Consider the following 19,966-nt stretch of genomic DNA (forward strand, 5'->3'; position numbering starts at 1 on the left):
GGAGAAGAACTGCACCTCTTCCCTCTCAAATTCTAGTAGGCCAGCCGCCCTGTATCTTTGACATGGGCAAACACAAATTCGACGACACTCTTTATCGATCGCGCAGCCACACACTTTATCCATGTTTTCAATTCTATCGATATCTCACGTCCATGACTACGTTTCACACACATTGCATATGTTACGTTTTTCTGATTGAGATATCATCAACACATTGCCTCTGTTTAGCACAAACCATCTCTCTCACACCCACCCACGTACGTACCTGCACCTAAAGAAGAAGTGCACGCAGGACGCACGTACTCACGTCTCGTTCCCGGCCACACCCGCGCGGGTACACGATGGAGTTTGTTTCTGTACGAAAAGGCAGCCCACATGATAATTTGACGCATGTAGCGGTTGTTTACTCGAAGGAGGGTCGGGTACCACACCTAGAATATAAAACGATTGCTGTGGGGAAAAATGGAAAAATGGGTTTGTCTCTCATGAGTCTCGTCACACAATCTCACACAAGGCCGCACTGGCCTCTCTTTCTCAGCGTTGGTCAGTGATCCGGCCGCATCCCGTTTGCCGGCAGAAAGAGAGGATGTGCATCGTCTCACCGTTCGGCGGTGTTGAGGTAGCTCGTCCCGATCTGCGGTACCCATCGTTCTCTCTGACCAAGCTCCAACACGGTAGGGCCTTGGCCACTTGCTCGCTGCTGCAGTATGGGTAGATCCCGGCTGCCGACGCCCTCCTAGTAACATCCTGACGACCCTCAAGTACAACTTCCTCCGGCCTTGCTCCATGGCATGTGGATCTTCTTTAGTTGTTTGCTTAAATCGTATCTCGGCCGGCGTACTTTCCATCTTGCAATCTCGTCCTCAAACCATTTTTGATAAACCACCATGTGCTATCTTTCCCTTTTTACATGGAACATGCTTCTTTTTTGTCGGCGTCTGTGTCTTCAACTCGTGTTATTGGGCAGTAATTGTTTCCTTTCGACCTCCTTTTGCAAACAGGGCTATCCATTTTCACCTCGTTGATATTGCGACCTTTTGGTGAACTTCACAAATCACTTTTCTGAAGAGTGTTTTGTGCAGTTCTGCCAAAATGTCACACGGGCAACGTTTTTACATTTCTATGGGACTGCGGAAAGGGAGATTGGTTTTGCTATCCTCCTCATCCAACTCCGTGCCTAATCTTCTCTGACAAGAAGTTAGTCCTAAAGAGAGATCATAGAGGTGATCGGCTTCTATTTATGTGTGTTATGTCTCATCATCTAGTTCCACTATTATTGTAATCACACTGACTAGATATCTTTGCAAACAGGGATGGTCCGCCCGATTTTAGAGGAGCTGCACAAAATGATCGGATTGTGGTGTCCTTCATACACCTCTTTTTTGGCTACAGAGCTGGGTGAAACTAGCTGCCAAGCAATGAACACTGTGCCAAGGAAATGGAGCCATGCCTACGAACAACATCGATCAATTATATTTTTTCTTTATTTGTACACCTTCTCACAACTTTGTCTTCAGTTGTGATGTGAATATCGGCGCTGATCTGCGAACCATTGAGATGCACTAGCCATGGTAGTTTCATTTGTATTTGATGGAATGTTGTAACGAGATAATCTCGAGGCAAGACATATGAATCCTAAGTTGAAACCTTTTTTTTCCTGCGGGAACCAGAGTTGAAACCTTCATAGCATCACAGTACAATTTCATCAAAATTATTCGTACATATAAACAAATCCTGAAGGATTGATAGCCGCCAGAAACAATACAACTTCGTTTCGCTGACATGTTGGACATCCTTCATCTGGCTCCACCTGCCATGCAGCAATATTGAGTGCACAACACAACTTCAAGGAAAGATTCACCCCGATCGTTGCACCGCAGTAGTAATGACTAGTGAGCAGTCAAATCACAGAGCCCCACCTTCGCCACAGTAAGTTGCTCGGACGAAGCAACCATCATTTCTCTGTTCCTTGAATCCGCTGGTACTCCCATATTCCCACAGTAAAGTTGCTCGGGCGAATCAACCATCACTATATCCGCTCACGTGTGATGACCACAGGAGCTATCCATTCAGATTGCATGTTAAAAAAATAAAGGTCGATAACTAATGCGGCAAACTTAAAAAAAACTAATGCGGCACCTCGGGCCAATGCGGCCAGATCGCATTTGGCACGAGAAATTACACACCATGTTTCGTTGACATGTGGTCCCATTCCAACATATTAGTGAGACGACGGCAAGAAGTAGGAGTATTTCCGAACCGACGTGTAGGCCGGGGCGCCCCTTCGTGAACCGTGGCAAACTGGCAACCGTCCACCGACACTTCGCCTTTCCCTCTCGATTTGGAACTGCTGTCGCACGCTCTTCCTCTCTCTCCTCCATTTTCCTTCAGCCCTTCACGCTTTCTTCTACCATCGTTCGATCGTCTTCTCCATGGAGGGAACAGGACGGAAACGACCCCGTTATTCTTGCCCCGATCCGAAAGATAACATGGTGGAGGAACTCATTGATCGGTGCGACGTCATCACCTCGGCTAGCATGGCAGGTTTGTTCAAGCCCATTCTTGACTCAACTAATAACATCATTACAAGGAACCCAAGAGTCAAGGAATGGTTTGCTCTCCCCTATCTTCTTCGCCATGACCCTGATGACCGGCGCCGTCACGACGGAGGCCTCGCCCTGTGCAAGTTGATGCCGCTTGATAATGATACGTATGATGTTAAGATGCCATCGCTTGAGGGCAAGGCCTGGGTAGGCGCAAATGGAGATTGGGTTGTTTACATTGGGTCCAACTGCGAGTGGGAACTTGTGAATGTGTACACTCGTGACCGGGTTCCACTTCCAAAAATCTCAGCAGACTGCCCAGAGGTTGAGCACACCGGTATTGTAAGCACGTTCAAATACAATCATGGTGACTGTCTTCTATGGAAGATAGCAATTTCTCGAGTTCCCACCCGCTCATGGAATTACAACAACTATGAAGTTGTTGCTATCTTCGACAAGCTTGTTGCTGTCGTTGCTGGTTTGACTCGATGGACATTGCTCAAAAATCAGTTTATGTACACGGATGAGTACTCTGATGCAATTGAATACGAGGGCCTTGTGTTTGCTGCCAACACTCGTGGAACTGTTTTTGCATGGAATCGTTATGATTTCGGTACATTTGTCTTCCACCGTAATTATAAATGTTTCATCCACATGCATGCGGGTTAGCAAGTTTCCCTTTACTAATTAACCTTCTTCTTGTGTTTCCAAGGTCCTGAAAATTCCACCACCTATACTTGAAAATTTTTATAACTAAGGGGGAGATGACGACGGTGATTATCACGAGCATGAGGACGAGCAGCGCCCATATACTCGTTGGCGCCTGGCAACTAATTCCGATGGATCACCTCTTCTCGTGTGTATATAGCCCACTGATGATGTTACTGCTAAGGAAGCAGGTGTAGTCTCCCATGGTCGCACTCTCCGGACCTATTCCAACACCCGTTGCATGGTATTCAGGATGGATACTAGTGTGCTAGCGCCAACACCTTCTCCCTGGTACAGAATTGATAGTCTTGGAGAAAACTCGCTCTTCCTTGGACAAAACTATCCGATGATGGTGAAAGGTGATCCAACTTCTGTTGACACAATGTTACTAGCACCATTTATGAGAAGCAACTGTGTCTATACCTCAGACATTAGCGTGGTTCCCTACCCTGGTACTGATATAGTACGCCGCTTGAGCCTGGATGATCAGTCCTGCGTTGGTCTCGAGATCGACAATAGATGCCCCGTCCCAGAGAATCACTTGTGGTTCAAAGCAAGCGTTTCCAACGCCGAGGAATGGTTGAGTTGAAGTTCATTTCATTGCTTGTTATTTGTTGTGTGGTCAAAAATTTAGTATTTATAATGTATCCTCGTTGTCGATGTGGGTTGATGACCTGTTGTATGTAATAAAATGATATGCCTGTGATAAACTTACTAAATTTTTGAATGGCTTTCGAGTTGCTTCTGTGAGTGAGTGGTGCGACGAGGCAAAAAAATATTTTCCGAATACATAATTGTACGTGCATTGCAACAGGTTATCGTATGAGGCCAATCATCAACAATAGTAGTACACTATTTGTACTAGCTTCACATGCTTCGCGCATCATGCGGGTGTTTTTACTGTAGCCATATTGTACTACGTAACCAGCACCTCGAATCCTCGATACTAGTAGTACTATATAGTAAGTAGTAGGAGTAGTAGGGTGGCATGGGCCAGAACAAGCATTCACGTCCAGGAGTATAGCACACGCCACCAGCACGACTTCCATCTGACACCATATTTCTTGGAGTCCATCCTAGAGCAATCTCTTCAACCTCATCATTTCTCTAACTCAGCCATCGCGCTGCGAGCGAGGTGGGGGTTTGCGGATAGTCGGTTTCCTCAACTGCGATCCCACTTGTAAGGCCAACTCCAACGCTCTATCAATATATTGATGTACTCTTCTTCCCAATACAAAAACTTGCATCCATTCTACTCCCTCCGTTCTACTACCTCCGTCCTGGTTTATAGGTCCCCTTTGTAGTTTGTGTCAAATTTTGACTAAAGATTTAACTAACAAAATGTTAATGCATGTCAAGAAAAATTATCTCATTGGATTCGTATTTGAACATAGTTTTCAAAAATATAATGTTTGGTGACATGCATAAACATTTTGTTAGTTTGATCTATGGTCAAAATTTGGCACGAAATATAATGGGGACCAATAAACCCGGACGGAGGTAGTATTTGTCAAAATATATATGTATCTAGACATGTTTTAGTATATAGGCACATCCATTTTTGGAAAAATGGAAGTCAAGTATTTTGGAACGGAGGGAGTACACAATAAAAATTTTAAGTTAGCACAACTAGTCTAATCCAAGAGCACAACCGAAGATTTGGTCGGGTTCTTCCTCCTTTTGCCGACACATGGGACATCTAGCATCCAGGTCGTGTAATGAAAGAAAATAGAGTGGTAGTTGATAAGTTGAAGCCACGATATGTGCATCTTGGGTTAAACTGTAAATATAATCTTACTACTCTTGAGTAACTCCAAAAGCGGCCACCGAAGATCTTTCTTGGATTTGTTTTTCATCACCAGCACGTCGAGGTGAAAGATGTGCAGGTTCAGTGGGTCCTCTTGCGTTTTCACTGACATGTGGGGCCGCATGTGAGCAAATAGACGATGGGCTCCGCGCGTCCGCTGGCTGGCTGAGAAAAGAGATAGAGGAGGGCTGAGCACGGACTGCGGGAAATTTGTTCTACATAACCAGCACCTTGATATTCGTGTGTGGTTGTTTCTAGAATAAAAAAGGAGGTACCTCTACTTATGTTACTCCCACTACGCCTAGCTTAAGGTTAGTAGGTGACCTTGCGCTTGGCTCTTCGCCTCTTCCGGAAGTCGATGGTTCTACAGTAGTGCTTCTGGTAATGTGACACCAAATGAACTGCTGCACGTCCACCGCTTGTAAGCAAAAGTTTCTCCTCGTGCTGCGAGCCACCGCGCACGCGTTGGTGAGGGAGAAGGCGTAATCAAGCTTCTCGTCGTTCTGCGAGTTGACGGGACATATCAAAGTTATTTACTAATAGTACATACTCTCTACAAAAAAGGGCTGACCATGTCATTGCTACCATCCCGTGCTCCGTCATTGAGTACGTGCACTATTCACGTGCCATTCACGTGCCATCGAGGAGAAAAAATATTGCGTAGGTGCCATCGAAGTTCACGACTCACTTACGAAAAAGGGTTTCCCCCCCCGCTTCCCCCCCCCCGCACGACTCACTTACGCACTGCTTATCTGATTATCTCCATTTTCTTCCATGACACGTGCACCTTGATGCTAGATGTATCGCGTGTTGGGAAAAGGATGAACAAAGCTCACGTAAAAGAAAAGAGTTGAAGAGCATAGATTCCCGACGACCGAGGAGGAGCAAGGAACCTCGCGGTGGAGCGTCTGCAAGGAACCTTGCGCGTTTCCCCCTGTTTTTTGCCTCCTTCCCACCTATAAACAACTAAAAGAACATGAACTTTTCGCTAACCACTAGAAACGGTACATCGGCATGCTAAGTTGAAGATGTTTTATACTCCCTCCGTTCCCAAATATAAGTCTTTTTAGATATTTCAATAAGGGACTACATACGAAACAAAATGAGTGAATCTACACTCTAAAATATGTACACAAGCGAACGCACTAACTCCATCCGATCCAACTCATGCACATACGTGCACAGCATGGAGCACACAACGCGCGTACACAAGACGTGCATGCACACACGCTCGGCCGCAGAATGCATGTGAATAACACATGCATGCGCACACACTCGGCTGCATGGAAGCGTGCGCCATCCGCGGCGACGTCCGGTTCGTCGTGCTACGGAAAAGCTCGCATGCAACGGTGCATACGCATCTCTTGCAGCACCTCTTTGCCGTCGTTGCTCAACTACTAGTTGGAGATGAAGATGACCGCAGCCTCGGCCTTAGAGCTAGCACCGATGGAAAAACACGCACGCTGCACGCACACGAGCACATATGGAGTGCCCACGACGTGGTGGTGGTGCGTCCCCAATCGCCTCTACTCCTTCTACGCACGTTGTCTATCAAGGCGGCTGCATGCTAATGATGATGTGGGTGAGATCTTCTAGGACTCAGATGATGACGAGGAAAATTATGAGATACAAGGTAGCGTACACCGTCAAGGTCCACGGTCAAGGGGGTGCTAGCAAGTGCTTAGATGTGCTTAGAGCAAGTACAATAGAGCTGAGTCAGCGGGCTATAAGGAATAAACAGTAGTATATTTCTACTTAGTTGGAGGAAAGAGAAGAGGAGAGAGAAGGTAAGTGGGCTCTTCGTGAAGAGCCAGCTCTAGCACATGCTCCTAGGCACTTTGTAGTACATGTTGACTATAAGATGGGCTGTAGGCTTATAGCCAGCAGCTGGCTATACTATTAATGCTCTTTAGATGAGGTGCTAAGTGCATTAAATGGCTTAGTAACTCAAGTGTTCAATGCATAGGTGCTTAGTTTATTGGTGCCACATCATATTTTATGCCTACGTGGCAGGCTTAGCAGCTATACATGGTGGAGCACTGGGAGAGGCCAAGGCTGGTCATAGTGGGGAGTAACTTGTACTATAAGATATTACTATGTTACTCTAAACATCTCTGTAAACCGGAAAGGAGGGAGTAGTATTATACACTAGTGTCATATGCAGAGTATGGGAGCACATGATATTTCCCCGTCCGGATCGATCCCAAGTTGGCTTCTCACCTTCTTGGCCCAACAAAAACCCCTCCCCCATCCCGCGCGTGCTTCCTGCCCAGCGCCAGCTGAGCCCGTCGCTCCACATTGATGGCAAGTCAGGGCGACGAGACCTCTCACTGCTTCCGCCGTTGAATCGGCACGTCGACCGAGGGCACCGCCCGCTGCACGCCCGACATTTCAGACTACACAGTGGATAGTAACTTTTAGAGAAAGTACTACTATAATTAGATGACATAAGGAGGCTATAAGGATTTAAATATAGTATTTGTGCTTAGTTGAAGGAGAGAGAAGAGGAGAGAGAAGAGAAGCAGATTGTAAACGTGTAGCCGGTTGTACTCCAACATACTCTACTTTGTGAGACAAAAGGTGGGGCCATTATTAATTATATTGTATTTATACTAAAGGGACTAATGGACGCCTTAATTACTCTGGGTTTTTTTGAGACAAACCTTGGTGGGGCTATTATTGACTTTTTTTGAGCTATTATTGACTTGGACGTGGGGTTTGGGGGCCAAAGGCCTACTTTTATACTCGGACCTGACATGCTCTACCCTAGCCGCCGTTGTATCATATGGTTTCGCACCGTTCCAGATCTTAGCGCCGCCACGCAATTCTTCTCCAGCCCTCCTTCCGGCGTGCACCGTGAGAAGGGACAGCAGTCCTCCGAACCTCGCCTTTCGTGATCCTGTACGGGAGAGGGGCGATCAGGTTTTTGGGGAACACACTCCTGTGACGGCTGCCAGCGATGACTTCCTCAACGACAGCCTTCTTCCCCGACCTCGGTAACCTCTTCATCAACGACATGAGTGACAACATCAACCACATCGGTTCTGCTCCCGCTGTACAGTATGTGATTCTGTCGTCCTGGTTTAGCCCGCATCATTACTTTGATGTTTGCAATTGTCATCATGATCTATTTACTACTGATTCGGATTAAATCTCATACTAAATTTCTCATATATTCAACAATCCAATCCAAAAACCTAATCACATGCAATTTACTCCGAGTGGTTTTGCTGCGCTTTGGAGCCGCCTACTTTTAAGGTGGTGCAATATAAAAGGTGGCACCCAAGAGCAGTATATTGGTTTCAGATCATGTACTGCTATGACGCCACTAAGGGTAAGCCTGAGGGCGATCTTAATCCTACACAGCAGGAAGCTTTTCAGAACATGGATACCCTCTTCAAAGCCGCCCTGCTGAGTGTTCTTGATGATTCCATTGTGGATTCATATATGTTGTTTGGCAGCGGCAAAGACATGTGGGCTGCGCTCGAGGCCACGTTTGGGCCCTCGGGCGCTGGCAATGAGTTGTACGTCATGGAGCAATTCTGTGACTACAAGATGACTGGTGAGCGCTCTGTTGTTCAGCACATTCATGAGATACAATCACTCTCTAAGGAACTTGAGTACTTTAAGTGTGTGTTGCCAGACAAATTTGTTGCTGGGACCATCATTGCCAAGCTTCCACCTTCGTGGAATGATTTTGCTACTTCTTTGAAAAACAAGAGACATGAGTATTCTGTTTTGGATCTCATTAGCACTCTTGATTTTGAGGAGAAGGCAAGAGCAAAAGACACACGTGCTCGGGTCGCCTAGGGAGCTTCTAGTGCCCACATGGTACACGAGAAGAACTTCTAGCCCAACCATCCCCAAAACAACAAGAACAAATCTCAGGGGGAAGGCAAGTTTGATGCAAAGAACAAGCAGTCACATTCTACCAACTTCAAGAAGAACTCTCATAACGGGAAGGGATACAAACCTCAATTTTGGTAGCACCGCACAAAATTTATATGGCTACATCTACCTGCTGTCAGCTAACCTCATGGTGCTCCAGGTATTCCTACATTCGTAACTAGGTACAATGACCACCGCAAGATGAAATTAGCTTATTCGTACGTTGACTTGCTGAATGCAGTGCGGAACGATCCTGTCATGTCTGGAGGAGCAAACAAGAAGTGCAGCCGAAGGTGGAAATCAAAAAAGGACTTATGAAATTATATGTAATCTTCCTCAGGCAGGTCAGTATCCCCTTCGTCCAGATGATCGTTTTTTGTCATGCCGAGCTACTGATATGTGCTACTATTTTGCAACACCGTTTAAGTATAGCTACTGTTTTCCTATCTTTTTCGATTCAGGACAATGAATAGGATATCAGGGGAACTGCACAATATGGACCCATGTTGAGTCATCTCTATTGCCTCATGTGTTTGCTGCAAATGTGTCAGCAGCCATTGCAAGATGAGGCAGCTAGATAGCTGTGGAGTTGTCAACATGCTCAAAGTGCTCGCAACATTGAGAAGAAACAAGCATGCCCAGGAAACTAATGCGTGCGCAGGGAGGCCCTTTGCTCAAAGAAGCATCAACCGATTTTCTTTATTTCCACACCTTCTTAGAGTTTTGTATATTGGTTATAGTATGGTGAATCATTGAGATGCATAGACATGCTGAACTTTTGTTCTTCTGAATGTTAGTTTAATGTGAGTGTCTGCATCCAGTACCGCTGTAGCGACCAGACCTCAAATAGTCTGATCTCATTGCATCAGTGTCATCCCTGGATCAGTAATGCTGACACGCATAGTACTTGAAGGATTTATAACAGAGTAGCAATCACACACTTATTACATCGAATTTCTCCAAAGTGAACTTATTACAATAAATATGGCTTAAGGCCATCTAATAACGATAACAGTGGTAGGCTTGGAAGATAAGTGAGTCCATCAACTCCAACGGCATCACTGAGTATAGAACCACGATCCTAAAGCATCTTACTCGTCGTCTGAAAAGTCTGCAACATGAACGTTGCAGCCCGAAAACGGGTCAGCACACGGAATATGCTGGCAAAGTAACACATAGAGACTAATGAAAGAGTAAAGCTATACTACATGCATATATGGCTGGTGGAAAAGCTCTATGGTTATAGTTTTGCGTAAAGCCAATTTTTCCTTACTGCAAAGGACTAAATTTATTTAACTATCATGGTGGTTGTTAAACATTGAGAATGGTTGACAACATTCTCAATCCCAATTAAGTAACATCATTATTTAAAAAACCCAACAATATTAATTATAGTAACATGATGAGATTCACTTGATAATCCAAGTACTAGATACTCAAAACGTCCATAACCGGGGACATGGCTAACCATGATTAGTTTATACACTCTGCAGAGGTTTGCACACTTTTCCCCACATACCTCGATCTCCTCCGTTGGGATTCTCGCACTACATGGTGTTTGAGAAACGGATGACCGAGACATAGTCTTTCAGAAGCGCTAGCACCTTACGATGGGTAGACCGTACCAACCTACATCCCCTACATCTGCTAGTCTACCACTGTAAGAGTTCACACGACTTAGTCAACTATGCTAGAGCCCATAATAGCATGTGGCTGCACATGGAAGTTTCTAGCATGAATAATCTTATGATCCCTTTGAGCCTGGGTGGCGGTCCAAAAACAAACAGGCAATCCTGGAATACCCAGGTACCTCAATCCACCCAGATGTGTATTAATGTTGCCACCTTAATTAAACCATTAATTAACAATCGCACATCTGTCATGGAAATTCACTCACACAATCCACGTCTACTAGCATAGCATGGCATAATAAACAAATGTAGAAGTAACTCCCAAGGGTTTGATAATAAAACAGGTAATAGGTACTACCTCATCTACTTCCCAAAACCCACAATTTAATCAGATCCTATTCATGCAATTGTTTGAGGATTGATCTAATGCATAAAAACTGGGTAATAAAGAAGTATGATAAAGTGTTACTTGCCTTGCTGATGATCCGCGTAACCTAGGGATTCGAAGTAGCAAGTGGCGCAATCCGGGTACTCTATCGCAAATAAACAAGCCAACAAGCATGCAATAAGTACTCATCTAATTCACGGGTAAAACTCGAACAAGAGATCTAACCATAAAGTTCAACTTAAGAACTCCGGTTTGCAAAAAGAATCAAATCGAACCAAGAAACAAAACTCAAACGGCGAAAGAAACTAGCTTTGTTTACTAATCTGGACCTAAGTCAAATTTTACAAAAGCAAAAACTGGTTTGAGTAAATTATTCGGAAAGAGGGTTTCGAGACGATACTCTAGGCGCTTGAATCGCCTGATTCCGATAAACGAGCGAAAAGATAAACTAAAACGAAAATCGGATCAGAAATCGCGATTAGAAAAATCGCGGAATAAATCCGAGAAAAAGAAAAACGACGAACAGATTAACGAACGAACGTTCGTTATCTGGATCTAAACGACGAATACGTCTGTTAAAACGAATGAACGAGCGAACACTCGTTAAATAAATAAACCGATCTAAAAAAACGAATCTAGGGTTTTCTGAAAAAAAAACAAAGTGGTTTTCTTAAAAAAATGGTCCGGCGGTGGCGGCTCGGGCAGTACATCGGCAAGGCACTCCGGCGGCGCGGGGCGGCTCCAGCGGGGTGGTGAGGGGCGGCAGCGACTCGGCGGCGGGGCTCGGTAGCTCCGGCGGCGGTGGCAAGCGGCAGCGGCAGCAGCACGAGGCGGCGGGGCTGATGGTTGCGGCGGCGGGGTTCAGCGGCGACGGCTTGGGGCTCCAATGGGGGTGGCGGCGGCGCTTTATATAGGAGGAGGGCGGCGGTGGCTTGGGCGAGGGGGCGCCCGGGGAGGAGTCCGGCTCGTACTCTCCTTGGTGTCCGTGCCGCGCACGGCGGCGCGCGCGAGGGGAGGCGGCGGCGCTGGGTTGGGCCGGCCCGGCTCGGCTGGGCTTCGACCCAGTCGGGCGAGGGCGCGTTTTTTTAAATAATTACGCCGAACTGAAAAGAAATCTAGAAAAATAAATAAAAATCTAAAATACCCAAAATAAATTTTCATCGTCCAAATAAAATACTTAGAACAAGATGAACATTTTTTTGGTCCTAAAATGCATTTTTGAAAATCGTGCAATTTTTCCTAAATTCAAATAAAATAGCAAAAACATCAAAATAAATTTTATTTGATTTTTTTTAAATCCTCATTATTTCTTTATTTTGGGAAAGTCATTTTATTCCCTCTCACATATTTTTTTAATTGAGATAATTGAAGATAAAATAAATAAAATCAAATGATCCTATTTTCAAGATTTGAGAAAAACTCACATATGAAAAAAAACGAAATCCCCAACTCTCTCCATGGGTCCTTGAGTTGCGTTGAATTTCTAGGATGGAAGCAAAATGCAAATATAATATGATAGGCAATGATGATCTATGTATAACATTCCAAATTGAAAATTTGGGATGTTACAAACCTACCCCCCTTAAGATGAATCTCGCCCTCGAGATTCGGGTTGGCTAGAAAATAGGTGAGGGTGGTCCTTCAGAAAATCTTCCTCTCGCTCCCAGTTGGCTTCATCCTCGGTGTGGTGGCTCCACTGAACCTTACAGAAGTTGATAACCTTGCTGCGGGTGACTCGGCTGACATACTCAAGAATCTTAACTGGTTTCTCCTCATAGGTCAAATCACTGCCCAACTGAATCGCCTCTAGTGGCACTGTATCTCTCAGTGGTATATCAGCCATCTCTGCGTGGCACTTCTTCAACTGGGAAACGTGAAACACGTCGTGAACTCTTGACAATCCCTCAGATAATTCCAACTTGTAGGCAACCTCTCCCATACGCTCCAAAACTTTGTATGGTCCCACAAAACGTGGCGCTAACTTTCCTTTAACACCAAAACGCTTAACTCCTCGAAGTGGAGATACCCGAAGATAAACTCTATCCCCAACTTCGTAAACTGTCTCCTTGCATTCTACGTCAGCATAGCTTTTCTGCCTGGACTGGGCTACCTTGAGCCTGTCGCGAATCAACTTCACTTTCCATTCAGACTCTTTAATCAAATCTGGTCCAAACAACTGACGTTCTCCAACTTCGTCCCAAGACAACGGGGTTCTGCACCTCCTTCCGTATAAGGCTTCGAAAGGGGCCATCTTCAAACTGGATTGATAACTGTTGTTGTAAGAGAACTCCGCATATGGCAAATCGTCGTCCCAACTAGATCCATAATCTAGCGCACAAGCTCTCAGCATATCCTCCAGAATCTGATTGACTCTCTTGGTCTGTCCATCTGTCTGCGGATGAAAAGCGGTACTGAACTCTAGCCTGGTACCCAAGGTTTCATGCAACTGATTCCAGAACTTTGAGGTGAACTGGGTTCCTCTATCTGATACAATGCTCCTTGGAACTCCATGTAGACATACGATCCTGGTCATGTAAATCTTGGCCAATTTGGCACTGGTGTAAGTAGTCTTCACTGGAATGAAATGAGCTACCTTCGTCAAATGATCGACTACCACCCAAATCGAGTCATAGCCTGAACGAGTCCTGGGTAGTCCCGTAATAAAATCCAAGCCTAGCTTATCCCACTTCCATTCGGGTATCGGCAATGGTTGCAACAATCCTGCTGGCTTCTGATGCTCTGCCTTTACTCTCTGACATACATCACAAACTGCTACATACTCCGCAATATCCTTCTTCATTCTGGTCCACCAAAAGTCTCCTTCAAATCCAAGTACATCTTGGTATTCCCTGGGTGAATTGAATACGGTGAATCATGGGCCTCTTGCAAAATCAACTTCCTGATCTCTGGGTCATTGGGCACATAAACACGGTGTTCAAACCATAAGGTATCGTGCTCATCCTCATGGAATCCCTTGGCTTTTTCTTTGCTCAACTTCTTCTTTATCTCAGCAATCTCCTTGTCGTTCTTCTGAGCTTCCCTGATCTTATCCATCAAAGTCGACTGAATTTCCAACGTTGCTACATAGCCTCTCGGAACTATCTCCAAACATAGTTCGCAAAGGTCCTCGGCTAACTCCTTTGGCAGTCATGCGATCATGAGTGTATTGACATGGCTCTTACGTCTCAACGTGTCGGCTACTACGTTAGCCTTTCCGGGGTGATACTGCAATCTCATATCATAATCCTTGATGAGTTCCAACCATCTCCTTTTCCTGAGATTCAACTCCTTTTGCGTGAAAATGTACTTCAAACTCTTGTGATCCGTGTACACCTCACAATGATTTCTGATAAGAAAATGCCTCCATGTCTTCAATGCATGCACTACGGCTGCTAACTCCAAATCATCTGTGGCATAATTCAACTCATGAGGTTTAAGCTGTCGTGACGCATACGAAACAACTCTTCCTTCCTGCATAAGCACTGCTCCAAGTCCTCGACGTGAAGCATCGCAATACACCTTATAATCCTTGGTCTGATCTAGCAGAATCAACACTGGTGAGGTAACTAAACATTTCTTCAATTCCTGGAAACTGGCCTCACATTCCTCAGTCCAATTGAACTTGGTATCCTTCTTCAACAACTCCGTCATGGGCTTTGCAATCCTTGAAAAATTCTCAATGAATCTCTAGTAGTATCCCGCCAGTCTAAGAAAACTTCTGATCTCTCCAACTGTCGTTGGTGCTACCCAATTAGTCATGGTGACAACCTTGGTGGGGTCTACTGCTATTCCTTCTCCGGATATCACATGTCCGAGAAATCCAACTTCCTTCAATCAAAACTCACATTTGCTAAACTTGGCATATAACTGGTGTTCTCTGAGCTTCTCCAATACCAAACACAAATGCTCCTTATGCTCCTCTTCGTTCTTTTAGTAGACCAAAATATCATCAATGAACACCATGATGAACTTATCCATGAACTCCATAAATACTTTGTTCATCATGTTCATGAAATAGGCAGGAGCGTTAGTCAGACCAAATGACATAACGGTATACTTGTACAACCCATACCTAGTGGTAAAAGCCGTCTTGGGTATATCCCGCTCTCGAATCTTCAGCTGATGGTATCCTGATCGCAAATCGATCTTTGAAAATACCTTTGCTCCTTGGAGTCGGTCAAACAGATCATTGATCATCGGAGTGGGTACTTGTTCTTGATGGTTACTGCATTCAATCCTCGATAATAAACAACCATCCTTAATGATCCGTCCTTCTTCTCCACTAGAAGTACTGGTGATCCCCAAGGTGAAGAACTTGGGTAAATGTAACCTTTATCCAGTAACTCCTTAATCTGACTTTTAATCTCCTCCAAATCTTTTGCTGGCATCCTGTATGGTCTCTTGGATATTGGCCCTGTGCCTGGCAAAAGCTCAATCAGAAACTCGATGTCTTTATTAGGTACCATGCCTGGCAACTCTCCTGGAAATACATCAGAAAAATCCTTCACTACTGGTACTTCCTCCTGCACAACTCCTGATAAGGAATTTACGTGCATCCTCTTTGGCTCATGTCTAGATACATACTTGATCTTCTTCCCTTCTGGGGTTGTAAGTAGAATTGTCTTACTGGCACATTCATTGTTCGCACCATACTTTGATAACCAATCCATGCCTTATATCACATCCAATCCTTGTGATTCCAAAACTATTAGGTCTGAGGGGAACACGTAGTTACCAATCCTTAATGGTAACCGATCACACCATAGCCTGGCCATATACTCTGCTCCTGGCGAGGTTACTAACATGGGTGTCTTGAGGGCTTGGGTTGGCAAGTTATATTTATCCACAAATCCCCTTGATATGTATGAATGCGATGCACCAGTATCAAAAAGAACGAGTGCAGTAAATGACTTAACCAAAAACTTACCTACTACTGCATCGGGTTGGGCTTCAACCTCCTCCACGCTAACGTGGTTCACCTGTTCTCTGTTGAAAGGGTTTGGCTTCTTCCCAGAGCTTCCATTACCACTTCCATTCTGGCCTTTAGGACATTCATTGGCGTAATGTCCGGTCTTCTGACACTTAAAACAAGTGACTTGACTCAGATCTCTCTTGGCTGGTGTTGAGGGGTTGGTACGGTTCTGGCTACTACTTGCTCCATTCCCGGTACCATTCTTGGGACCATTGTGATTGTGTGAACTACCTCCTCCATGGGCATGCTGGAACTGTCCTCCTGACTTCGGAGTAAAACGGGGCTTCTACTGAGCTCCAGAATTGTACTTCCCTTGTCCATACTTCCTCTTGCGGTTTTCAATCTGCTGCTGCTTCCCTTCAATCATGAGAGCATGGTCTACCAACTCCTGGTAGTTGTTGAAGCTTGCTACCATCAACTGCATGCTCAGCTCATCATTCAGCCCTTCCAGAAACTTCTGTTGCTTAGCTGCATCCGTAGCAACGTCATCTGGGGCATAACGTGCTAGCTTACTGAAGTCATCCACATATTGGCCAACTGTTCTTCCCCCCTGGCGCAAGTTGCGAAACTCACGCTTCTTCATAGCCATAGCTCCTGCTGAAACATGGGCAGTCCGAAAGGCCTGCTGCAACTGATCCCATGTGACAGTGTCTACTGGATAAGTGGCTGTGAAATTCTCCCACCATGATGTTGCGGGTCCCTCAAGCTGATGTGTGGCAAATCGCAACTTCTCCGCATCTGTGCATCCTGCAGTGGTCAACTCCCTGGCTGTCTTGCGAAGCCAATCATCTGCAACAATCGGCTCGGTGCTACTGGAGAACACCGGCGGATTCAGCCTAAGAAAACGGGTTAAGTGATCAACAGGTGGTGGCGGTGGTGGATTGTTGTTGTTGTTGTTCCCCTGATTCCGATTCTGGACTAGTATCTGCATCAATGCATTCTGCTGCTGGATCAACTGAGTGAGCTCCGGTGGGAAAGCAAATCCGTTATCACGCCTCGGAGGCATCTGAGGGTTTAGAAAAGCAGAGAATATAGAATAGAATGAGGTCTAGAGGGAAAACACTACCCATGTGCACATGAGACACATAGCAATCAAAACACTTCATTCAAACAAGCAAGGGCATACAACGGTCTATCTATCATTACAAAGTGCTCGGACTATAATAGATACATGGAGGGAAATTCTACTACTGTTATGGTGGTCTACTAGAAAAACTGCTCCGATGAAGACTCCATGATATCTGCTCCAGCTTCATCAACATAGTCATCATCACTATCATCTGGGTCTGAGTCGGTGTCGTCGATGATGATGTAGTTCTCGGGACAAGTGCAATCTTTGTTTTCTCCACTTGCTGGAAATCTCATGAATACTCTTAGCTTCTTCTTCAGATCATCATTCTTCTCGACTAGCGTTTGATATTTCCTCCTCATATCCATCGCGTGTAGACTTGAGTTCTTCCTCCAGTTCCGTGATCTTGGTCATGGCCTTCTTCAGATCCATCATGCCTGCACACATCTGGTTCTCCTGGCGTCGAATGTGCTGGTTTAACTCCTGGATGAAAGCTGCAATTGATCTGTCTTTCCTGGTGTTGATCATCTCCCATTGCTCATCTCGGCGCCCACAAATCTGGTAGGTAGTATCCTTAAGCTCCTTGTGGAAAACTTCTCCAATATGTCCCATGGTAATGTGGGCTGCCATGCTCTTTCCTAAACTCCAGGTTGGTGCATCAAAAGAAAACTCTATGGGCTCAGTGACTGGCATGAACGTCATTCCTGGAACTTGAACTTGAAACATCCAACACTCTTCTTCAGGTAGAGTGGCGTTGTAGGTTCCAGTGAAGCTTGGTACTCCGATCTTCAGGTACTTGGTAACTTCCTTCAGATGTCGTCCAAAGGGTGTATCTTCGTCCGGTTGCATGAACTTGTTCCTTGCATCCGCCATCCTAGAAGAGTAGAAAAGATGAGGAGTTAGAAATGAGAAGAGAAAGAGTAGTGATCTATGGCTTTTGCTTAGTGGTCGTGTCCTACAGTCAGCGTGTGCTCTGATACCATCTTGTAGCGACCAGACCTCAAACAGTCTGATCTCTGTGCATCAATGTCATCCCTGGATCAGTAATGCTGAAACACACAATACTTGAAGGATTTATAACAGAGTAGCAATCACACACTTATTACATCGAATGTCTCCAAGGAGAACTTATTACAATAAATATGGCTTAAGGCCATCTAATAACGATAACAGCGGAAGGCTTGGAAGATAAGTGAGTCCATCAACTCCAACGGCATCACTGAGTATAGAACCACGATCCTAAAGCATCTTACTCGTCGTCTGAAAAGTCTGCAACATGAACGTTGCAGCCCGAAAACGGGTCAGCACATGGAATATGCTGGCAAAGTAACACATAGAGAGTAATGAAAGAGTAAAGCTATATTACATGCATATATGGCTGGTGGAAAAGCTCTATGGTTACAGTTTTGCGTAAAGCCAATTTTTCCCTACTGCAAAGGAATAATTTTTTTTAACTATCATGGTGGTTGTTAAACATTGAGAATGGTTGACAGCATTCTCAATCCCAATTAAGTAACATCATTATTTAAAAAACCCAACAATATTAATTATAGTAACATGATGAGATTCACTTGATAATCCAAGTACTAGATACTCAAAACGTCCATAACCGGGGACACGGCTAACCATGATTAGTTTATACACTCTGCAAAGGTTTGCGCACTTTTCCCCACATGACTCGATCTCCTCCGTTGGGATTCTCGCACTACATGGTGTTTGAGAAACGGATGACCGAGACATAGTCTTTCAGAAGCGCTAGCACCTTATGATGGGTAGACCGTACCAACCTACATCTCCTACATCTGCTAGTCTACCACTGTAAGAGTTCGCACGACTTAGTCAACTATGCTAGAGCCCATAATAGCATGAGGCTACACACGGAAATTTCTAGCATGAATAATCTTATGATCCCTTTGAGCCTGGGTGGCGGTCCAAAAACAAACAGGCAATCCTGGAATACCAAGGTACCTCAATCCACCCAGATGTGTATTAATGTTGCCACCTTAATTAAACCATTAATTAACAATCTCACATCTGTCATGGAAATTCACTCACCCAATCCACGTCTACTAGCATAGCATGGCGACATAAACAAATGTAGAAGTAACTCCCAAGGGTTTGATAATAAAATAGGTAATCGGTACTACCTCATCTACTTCCCAAAACACACAATTTAATCAGATCCTATTCATGCAATTGTTTGAGGATTGATCTAATGCATAAAAACTGGGTAATAAAGAAGTATGATCAAAGTGTTACTTGCCTTGCTGATGATCCGTGTAACCTAGGGATTCGAAGTAGCAAGCGGCGCAATCCGGGTACTCTATCGCAAACAAACAAGCAAACAAGCATACAATAAGTACTCATCTAATGCACGGGTAAAACTCAAACAAGAGATCTAACCAGAAATTTCAACTTAAGAACTCCGGTTTGCAAAAAGAATCAAATCGAACCAACAAAAAAACTCAAACGGCGAAAGAAACTAGCTTCATTTACTAATCTGGACCTAAGTCAAATTTTACAGAAGCAAAAACTGGTTTGAGTAGATTATTCGGAAAGAGGGTTTCGAGACAAAACTCTAGGCACTTGAATCGCCTGATTCCGATAAACGAGCAAAAAGATAAACTAAAACGAAAATCGGATCAGAAATCGCGATCAGAAAAATCACGGAATAAATCCGAGAAAAAGAAAAATGATGAACAGATTAACGAACGAACGTTCGTTATCTGGATCTAAACGACGGATACGTCCGTTAAAATGAACGAACGAGCGAACGCTCGTTAAATAAATAAACTGATCTAAAAAAACGAATCTAGGGTTTTCTGAAAAAAAACGAAGTGGTTTTCTAAAAAAACGGTCCGGCGGCGGCGGCTCGGGCAGTACCTCGGCGAGGCACTCCGGCAGGGCGGGGCGGCTCCGGCGGGGTGGTGAGGGGCGGCGGCGACTCGACAGCGGGGCTC

This window comes from Triticum dicoccoides, chromosome 5B, assembly GCF_002162155.2.
Source record: "Triticum dicoccoides isolate Atlit2015 ecotype Zavitan chromosome 5B, WEW_v2.0, whole genome shotgun sequence".
NCBI classification, from domain to species: Eukaryota; Viridiplantae; Streptophyta; class Magnoliopsida; order Poales; family Poaceae; genus Triticum; species Triticum dicoccoides.